General features: G+C 39.3%; 1 non-coding gene across 1 annotated transcript; it reads right to left on the bottom strand.

Annotated features, from left to right (window-relative positions):
* Positions 1 to 604: 604 nt before the first annotated feature.
* On the bottom strand, positions 605 to 712 carry LOC148573568 (small nucleolar RNA R71). Its single transcript, XR_015905777.1, has one exon. It is a non-coding gene; the product is annotated as a small nucleolar RNA R71 (small nucleolar RNA).
* Between the last annotated feature and the right edge of the window lie 8105 nt (positions 713 to 8817).

The following is an 8817-nucleotide window of genomic DNA, read 5'->3' as shown; positions in this document are numbered from 1 at the left end:
AAGGAATCTCTATACTGTGACATAGAGGATTCCTCTTCTCTCTTTGTTCTCTTCTTTTCATATGAGCAGGAACAAGGATAAGAACATTCTTGTTGAAGCCGATCCTGAACCTGAAAGGACTCTGAAGAGGAAACTAAGAGAAGCTAAAGCACAACACTCTGGAGAGGACTTTACATAAATTTTTGAAAAAGAAGTAGACATGGCAGCCGAACCCAACAACAGTGGTGGAGATGCAAGGAAGATGCTTGGTGACTTTACTGCACCAACTTCTGACTTCTATGGAAGAAGCATCTCAATTACTACAATTGGAGAAAACAACTTTGAGCTTAAGCCTCAATTAGTTTCTCTAATGCAGCAGAATTGCAAGTTTCATGGACTTCCATTGGAAGATCGTCATCAGTTCTTAGCTGAATTCTTGCAAATCTGTGACACTGTTAAGACCAATGGGGTTAATCCAGAGGTCTACAGACTTATGCTTTTCCCCTTTGCTGCAAGAGACAAAGCTAGGATATGGTTGGACTCACAACCTAAAGAAAGCCTGAACTCTTGGAAAAAGTTGGTCAATGCTTTCTTGACCAAATTCTTTCCACCTCAAAAGTTGAGCAAGCTTAGAGTGGAAGTCCAAACCTTTAGACAGAAGGAAGGTGAATCCCTCTATGAAGCTTGGGAAAGATACAAGCAATTGATCAGAAGGTGTCCTTCTGACATGCTTTCAGAATGGAGCATCTTATGTATATTCTCTGATGATCTGTCTAAATTGTCCAAGATGTCATTGGACCACTCTGTTGGTGGATCTCTTCATCTGAAGAAAATGCCTGCAGAAGCCCAGGAACTCATTGAAATAGTTGCAAATAACCAGTTCATGTATACTTCTGAAAGAAATCCTGTGAATAATGGGGTGACTCAGAAGAAAGGAGTTCTTGAGATTGATACTCTAAATGCCATATTGGCTCAGAACGAAATATTGACTCAGCAAGTCAATATGATCTCTCAGAATCCGACTGGAATGCAAGCTGCATCTGATAGTGCTAAAGAAGCTTCCTCTAAAGAAGAAGCTTATGACCCTGAGAATCCTGCAATGGAAGAGGTGAATTACCTGGGAGAATCCTATAGAAACACCTATAATCCTTCATGGAGAAATCATCCTAATTTCTCATGGAAGGATCAACAAAAGCCCCAACAAGGCTTCAATAATAATGGTGGGAGAAATAGGTTTAGCAATAGCAAGCCTTTTCCATCATCTTCTGAACAACAGACAGAGAATTCTAAGCAGAGCCTCTCTGACTTAGAAACCATAGTCTCTGATCTATCTTAGAATACTCTCAGTTTCATGACTGAAACAAGGTCCTCCATCAGAAGTTTGGAGGCACAAGTGGGTCAGCTGAGTAAAAGAGTTACTGAAACTCCTCCTAGTACTCTCCCAAGCAATACAGAAGAGAATCCCAAAAGAGAGTGCAAGGTCATAACCATAGCCAAAGTGGCCGAACCTATAGAGGAGGAAGAGGCAGCGATTTCCAATGAGGAAGACCTCAATGGACGTCCACTGACCAATAAGGAGTTCCCTATTAAGGAACCAAAGGAATCTGAGGCTCATATAGAGACCATAGAGATTCCACTGAACTTATTGTTGTCATTCATGAGCTCTGATGAGTATTCTTCCTCTGAAGAAGATGAAGAAATTATTGAAGAGCAAGTTGCTCAGTATTTAGGAGCAATCATGAAGCTGAATGCCAAGTTATTTAGTAATGAGACTTGGGATGATGAACCCCCATTGCTCATCAATGAACTGAATGCTTTGGTTCAACGAAAATTACCTCAGAAGAAACCGGATCCCGGAAAATTCTTAATACCCTGTATCATAGGCACCATGACCTTTGAGAAGGCTCTGTGTGACCTGGGGTCAGGAATAAACCTCATGCCACTCTCTGTAATAGAGAAACTAGAGATCTTTGAGGTACAAGCTGCAAGAATCTCCTTAGAGATGGCAGACAAATCAATGAAATAGGCTTATGGACTTGTAGAGGATGTCTTAGTGAAGGTTGAAGGCTTGTACATCCCTGTTGACTTCATAATCCTAGACACTGGGAAGGATGAAGATGAATCCATTATCCTTGGAAGACCCTTCCTAGCCACAGCAAGAGCTGTGATTGATGTGGACAGAGGAGAGTTAGTCCTTCAATTGAATGAGGACTACCTTGTGTTTAAGGCTCAAAGATCTTCTTCTGTAACCATGGAGAGGAAGCATGAAAAGCTTCTCTCAATACAGAGTCAAACAGAGCCCCCACACTCAAAATTTGGTGTTGGGAGGCCACCATTAAGCTCTGAGTCTCTGTGAAGCTCTCTAAGAGCTCACTGTCAAGCTATTGACATTAAAGAAGCGCTTATTGGGAGGCAACCCAATGTAATTAATTATATTTAATTTTATAGATATTTGTTTTCCATTGTTATTTTATGTTTTCTTTAGGTTGATGATCATGTGAAGTCATAAAAATAGCTGCAGAATTAAAGCAAAATCAAAAACAGCATCAAAAATAGCACACCCTGGAGGACAGGCTTACTGGCGTTTAAACGTCAGTAAAGATAGCAGAATGGGCATTTAACGCCAAATCTGGGAGTATTCTAGGCGTTAAACGCCAGAATTGGCAGACAGACTGGTGTTTAACGCCAGAAAAGGATGTTTGGTGTCTGGGCGGCGTTAAATGCCAGAATTGGCAGACAGATTGGCGTTTAACGCCAGAAAAGGGTGTCTGGTTGGCGTTAAACGCCAGAAAGGGACATCAGCCTGGCGTTTAACGCCAGAAAAGGTAGCAAAGTTGGCATTAAATGCCAGAAATGGCACACAGAGGGCATTTAAACGCCAGAAAGGTGCAACGAGCAGAATTCCTTAACACCTCAAGATCTGTGGACCCCACAGGATCCCCACCTACCCCAACTCACTCTCTCTCCTCTTCACACCTCTCCATAACACTCTTCCCCAAATACCCTTGACCAATCACATCAATACCTCTTCCCTAAACACAATTCACCTATCAAATCCTACCCTCTTCCCTACAATCTCTTCACCACTCACATCCATCCACTACTCCCCAAAAACCCATCATAAAACCCCACCTACCTCACCATTCAAATTCAAAACATTTTCCTCCCAAACCTAACCCCCTCTTACACAAATTCCCTCTCCCTCTCACCCTATAAATACCCCTCCTTACCACCTTCAATTTCACACATCATAAACACTTTAAACCCCCTGGCCGAAACCAACACACCCCCTCTATCTCCTTCATTTCTTCTTCTTCTACTCCTTTCTTTCTTCTTTTGCTTGAGGACGAACAAACCTTTTAAGTTTGATGTGGAAAAAAGCTCTGTTTTTTGTTTTTCCATAACCATTAATGGCACCTAAGGCCGGAGAAACCTCTAGAAAGAGGAAAGGGAAGGCAATTGCTTCCACCTTCGAGTCATGCGAGATGGAGAGATTCATCTCAAAAGTCCATCAAGATGACTTCTATGAAGTTGTGGCCAACAAAAAGGTGATCTCCGAAGTCCCTCATCAAGAAATCCCTGAGATGCCTCAAGGGATGCATTTTCCTCCAAACAACTATTGGGAGTAACTCAACACCTCTTTAGGAGAATTGAGTTCCAATATGGGGCAACTAAGGATGGAGCACCAAGAGTACTTCATCATCCTCCATGAAATCAGAGAGGACCAAAAGGCCATGAGAGAGGAACAACAAAGGCAAGGAAGAGACATTGAGGAGCTCAAGCACTCCATAGGATCTTCAAGAGGAAGAACTAGCCGCCGTCACTAAGGTGGACTCGTTCTTTAATTTTCTTGTTCTTATTTTTCTGTTTTTCGGTTTCTATGCTTTACATTTTGTCTATATTTGTGTCTTTATTACATGGTCATTAGTGTTTAGTGTCTATGTCTTAAAGCTATGAATAATTCAATGAATCCTTCACCTTTTCTTAAATGAAAAATGTTTTTTGAAAAAGAAAAAGAAGTACATGAATTTCGAATTCTATCTTGAAAATAGTTTAATTATTTTGATGTTGTGGTAATACTTTTTGTTTTCTGAATGAATGCTTGAACAGTGCATATTTTTTATAGTGAAGTTTATGAATGTTAAAATTGTTGGCTCTTGAAAGAATAATGAAAAAAAAGAAATGTTATTGATAATCTGAAAAATCATAAAATTGATTCTTGAAGTAAGAAAAAGCAGTGAAAACCACAAAGCTTGCGAAAAAAAATAGAAATGCGAAAAATAAAGAAAAAAAAAAGAAAAAAGCAAGCAGAAAAAGCCAATAACCCTTTAAACTAAAAGGCAAGGGTAAAAAGGATCCAAGACTTTGAGCATTAATGGATAGGAGGGCCCAAAGGAATAAAATCCTGGCCTAAGTGGCTAAATCAAGTTGTCCCTAACCATGTGCTTGTGGCATGAAGGTGTCAAGTGAAAAGCTTGAGACTGAGCGGTTAAAATCGTGGTCCAAAGCAAAAAGAGTGTGCTTAAGAGCTCTGGGCACCTCTAACTGGGGACTCTAGCAACGCTGAGTCACAATTTGAAAAGGTTCACCCAATTATGTGTTTGTGGCATTTATGTATCCGATGGTAATACTGGAAAACAAAATGCTTAGGGTCACGGCCAAGACTCATAAAGTAGCTGTGTTCAAGAATCAACATACTGAACTAGGAGAATCAATAACACTATCTGAATTCTGAGTTCCTATGGATGCCAATCATTCTGAACTTCAAAGGATAAAGTGAGATGCCAAAACTGTTCAGAAGTAAAAAGCTACTAGTCCCACTCCTCTAATTGAAACTAATCTTCATTGATATTTTTGAGATTTATTGTATTTTCTCTTATTTTTATCCTATTTTGTTTTTAGTTTCTTGGGGAGAAGAAACAATTTAAGTTTGGTGTTGTCATGAGCAGATAATTTATACTATTTTTGGCATTGTTCTTACATAGTTTTTAGTATGTTTTAGTTACTTTTTATTATATTTTTATTAGTTTTTATGCAAAAATCACATTTCTGGACTTTACTATGAGTTTGTATATTTTTCTGTAATTTTAGCTATTTTCTGGCTGAAATTGAGGGACTTGAGCAAAAATCTGATTCAGAGGCTGAGAAAAGACTGCACATGCTATTGGATTCTGACCCTCCTGTACTCGAAGTAGATTTTCTAGAGCTACAGAAGCCCAATTGGCACGTTCTCAATTGCATTGGAAAGTAGACATCTTGGGCATTTCATCAATATATAATATTCCATACTTTACTCGAGATTTGATGGCCCAAACTGGCATTCAAACACCCACCAGAGACTCTTTTCTGGTGTAAAACGCCAGAACTGGCACCAAAACTGGAGTTAAAAGCCCAAACTGGCATCCAAGCTGGCGTTTAACTCTAGAAATGACCTATGTACGTGTAAAGCTCAATGCTCAGCCCAAGCACACACCAAGTGGGCGCCGGAAGTGGATTTCAACACTATCTGCACTTAGTTACTTAATTTCTGTAATCCCTAGTAACTAGTTTAGTATAAATAGAACTTTTTACTATTGTATTAGGGGATTATCACTTTTGGAATCACATGTTACGTTTTGGAGGCTGGCCATTCGGCCATGTCTAGACCTTTTTCTCTTATGTATTTTTTACGGTGGAGTTTCTACACCTCATAGATTAAGGTGCGGAGCTCTGCTGTTCTTCATGAATTAATGCAAGTACTATTGTTTCTCTTTTAATTCACGCTTACTTCTTCTCTAAGATATACTCTCGTACTTAATTCAGTTAAGTCAGAATGAAGGGGTGACCCATGACAATCACCCATTATCTTCGTTACTCGCTTAGCCAAGATTAGCGTGCCTGACAACCACAAGCGGTCTACATGATGTTCAACGTAGTCATTGGACGACAGCTCGAGTATATTCTCTTGGGTCTCTAATCCACAGACTGAGTCTGTGAGATTAGGATCTTCGTGGTATAGGCTAGAACCAATTGGCAGCATTCTTGAGATCCAAAAAGTCTAAACCTTGTCTGTGGTATTCCGAGTAGGATCTGGGAAAAGATGACTGTGACGAGCTTCAAACTCACAAATGTTGGGCGCAGTGACAGTGTGCAAAAGGATAGAGAGATCCTATTCTGACGCTAGTGAGAACCGACAGATGATTAGCCGTGCGGTAGCTGTACCTGGTATTTTTCATCCGAGACGAAAAATCCAACAGTTGATTAGCCGTGCAGAAATCGTACCTGGTATTTTTCATCTGAGAAGATCATACAGCTTGCCATGGAAGGGAGCACGCATGATTGGAAGAAGACAATAAGAAAGCAGAGGTTCAGAAGCAACAAAGCATCTCCAAACGCTTATCTGAAACTCCACCAATGAATTACATAAGTATCTTTATTTTATTTTATGTTTTATTTATCTTTTAAATATCAAAACCTCATAACCATTTGAATCCGTTTGACTAAGATTTACAAGATGACCATAGCTTGCTTCAAGCCGATAATCTTCGTGGGATCGATCCTTACTCACGTAAGGTATTACTTAGACGACCCAGTGCACTTGCTGGTTAGTTGTGCGGAGTTGTGAAAAGTGTGATCACAATTTCGTGCACCAATGGGCAAGCTGAAGTATCAAATAGAGAACTAAAGTGAATCTTATAGAGGACAGTAAGTACCTCTAGAAAGGATTGGGCTAAAAAGCTTGATGATACTCTATGGGCATACAGAACAGCTTTCAAAACCCCTATAGGAACATCACCATACTAGCTAGTGTATGGGAAATCCTATCATTTGCTAGTGAAACTAGAACATAAAGCCTATTGCGCTACCAGATTCCTTAACCTTGATGCTAAAGCAGTAGGAGAGAAACGGCTGCTCCAACTAAATGAGTTGGATGAATTCCGCTTAGATGCATTTGAAAATGCAAAGATCTATAAGGAAAAGGCAAAGAGGTGGCATAACAAGAAGATAGAATCCAGAGTCTTTGAACCAGGATAGAGAGTCCTTCTCTTCAACTCAAGGCTCAAATTATTCCTTGGGAAACTCAAATCCCGCTGGAAGGGACCGTATGTGATTACAATCACCTTACGGACATATAGAACTATGACGTGGCGGAAATTGGCGAATTAAGAATTGTTATGAGATATGCGTTGCAAGTATAGTTCTTAACCAACCAGAAGTCCGCTTATCAATTTAGAAGGGTTGTCACAAAATTAAAATTAAAATACTGGGAGTATGAATCCCAGGTCGTCTCCCAACGAGTTGCAGAAAGGTGTGCTATTTTATTAATCAGATGTTTTCAAAAAGGGTTTGATTTGAATAAACAGGAAATTAAATTGGAGAAATTAAGTAAGTTAAATAAAAGCCTTGACTGGGAGTAGATTAATTGGAAGCCCTATTCTTGTTGAAGTACTCTCAAGATTAATTGATAATTGAAGGTTGTTCTGTTTAGTTATCCCTTACAAGGTAAGGGAAAGTCAAATAAGTTGGAATGCTGTTTCTATTCACAAGTTCCAATCCACTCAATTGAAAAGGATTAGTATCAGTGACTAGAGAGCATTCCAACAATAAACCCAATTACAATTTTTCTTTTAAGCATCCCAACTCAATGGTTCCTTTCAATCAACTCTCCATCAAGTTAGGGAACTACTCACTCATTGTGAATGTAGAACTCTTAACATAGGAAAGGGAATTAAAGAAAGACATGATAAATAAAACTCAAAGGAATCAATTAAAAATAAAAGTAATTCTTGTATTAATAAATTCTAAATTAATCCAATAGTAAAATTGAGCAAATTAAAGGACATGGAAGAGTAAAGCCAAGTAAAGAAAACGAACTATAATGACAAAGTCTTGATGAGGTAATAACTCTTCTCAATATCCCAATGCAAAGAGCAATAGAAATAAAAATCCTAAGAACTATGAATGTGTAGAGAGAAAAACCTAGAGGAGGAGTAAAACTAGATCTAAAACCTAAAACTATGTAGAATGAATGTTGTTTTGGTTTCTGCATGTTCTCTGGCTCTAGTCTGCTTTTCTGGGCCGAAAACTGGGTCAAAACAGGGCCCAAAATCGCCCCCAGCGAATTCTGCAGATTATGCAGATCGCGCACGTCACACGATCGCGTCATTCACGTGGACGCGTCATTCGGCGTTTTGCTTTGCCACGCGGGCGCGTCATCCACACCTCTGCGTCACTTGTGCTATTCCAATCCGCGCGGTTGCGTGAGCCATGCGGCCGCGTCACTGCGATTTCCTCTCTTTCACGCGGTCGCGTGAGCCATGCGGCCGCGTCACTTCTCGCTGGTCATCTCCTTAATTTCTTGTGTTCCTTCCATTTTTGCAAGCTTCCTTTCTAATCTCCAACTCATTCATGCCCTATAAAGCCTGAAACATTTAACATACAGATCACGGCATCGAATGGAATAAAGGAGAATTAAAATACTTAATTAAAAGTCTCTTAGGAAGCAAGTTTTCAATCATGTAGTAATTTTAGGAAGGAAGTATAAATGCATGCTAATCATATGAATAAGTGGGTAAAGATCATGATAAAACCACACAATTAAGCACATTATAAACTATAAAATAGTGGTTTATCAACCTCCCCACACTTAAACATTAGCATGTCCTCATGCTTAGTTGAAGGAGATAAAATAAATGAGTAGGAACATGTAAAACTCATGCAATGCAATGCACCCTATATATGTAAATGCAACTATATGATTCTTGTCCACTTGATCAATAGTAAATAAGCTCCTCAAAACAATTACAAATTGAATTCCACTAATTCAATTCTTATACAGTAAGAACAGATAAAAATGCA

Source organism: Arachis ipaensis, chromosome B2, assembly GCF_059453495.1.
Source record: "Arachis ipaensis isolate K30076 ecotype BB chromosome B2, ASM5945349v1, whole genome shotgun sequence".
Taxonomy (NCBI): Eukaryota; Viridiplantae; Streptophyta; class Magnoliopsida; order Fabales; family Fabaceae; genus Arachis; species Arachis ipaensis.
Note: the sequence above shows the minus strand (reverse complement) of the source record. Positions and strands in the feature narration are given on the sequence as shown.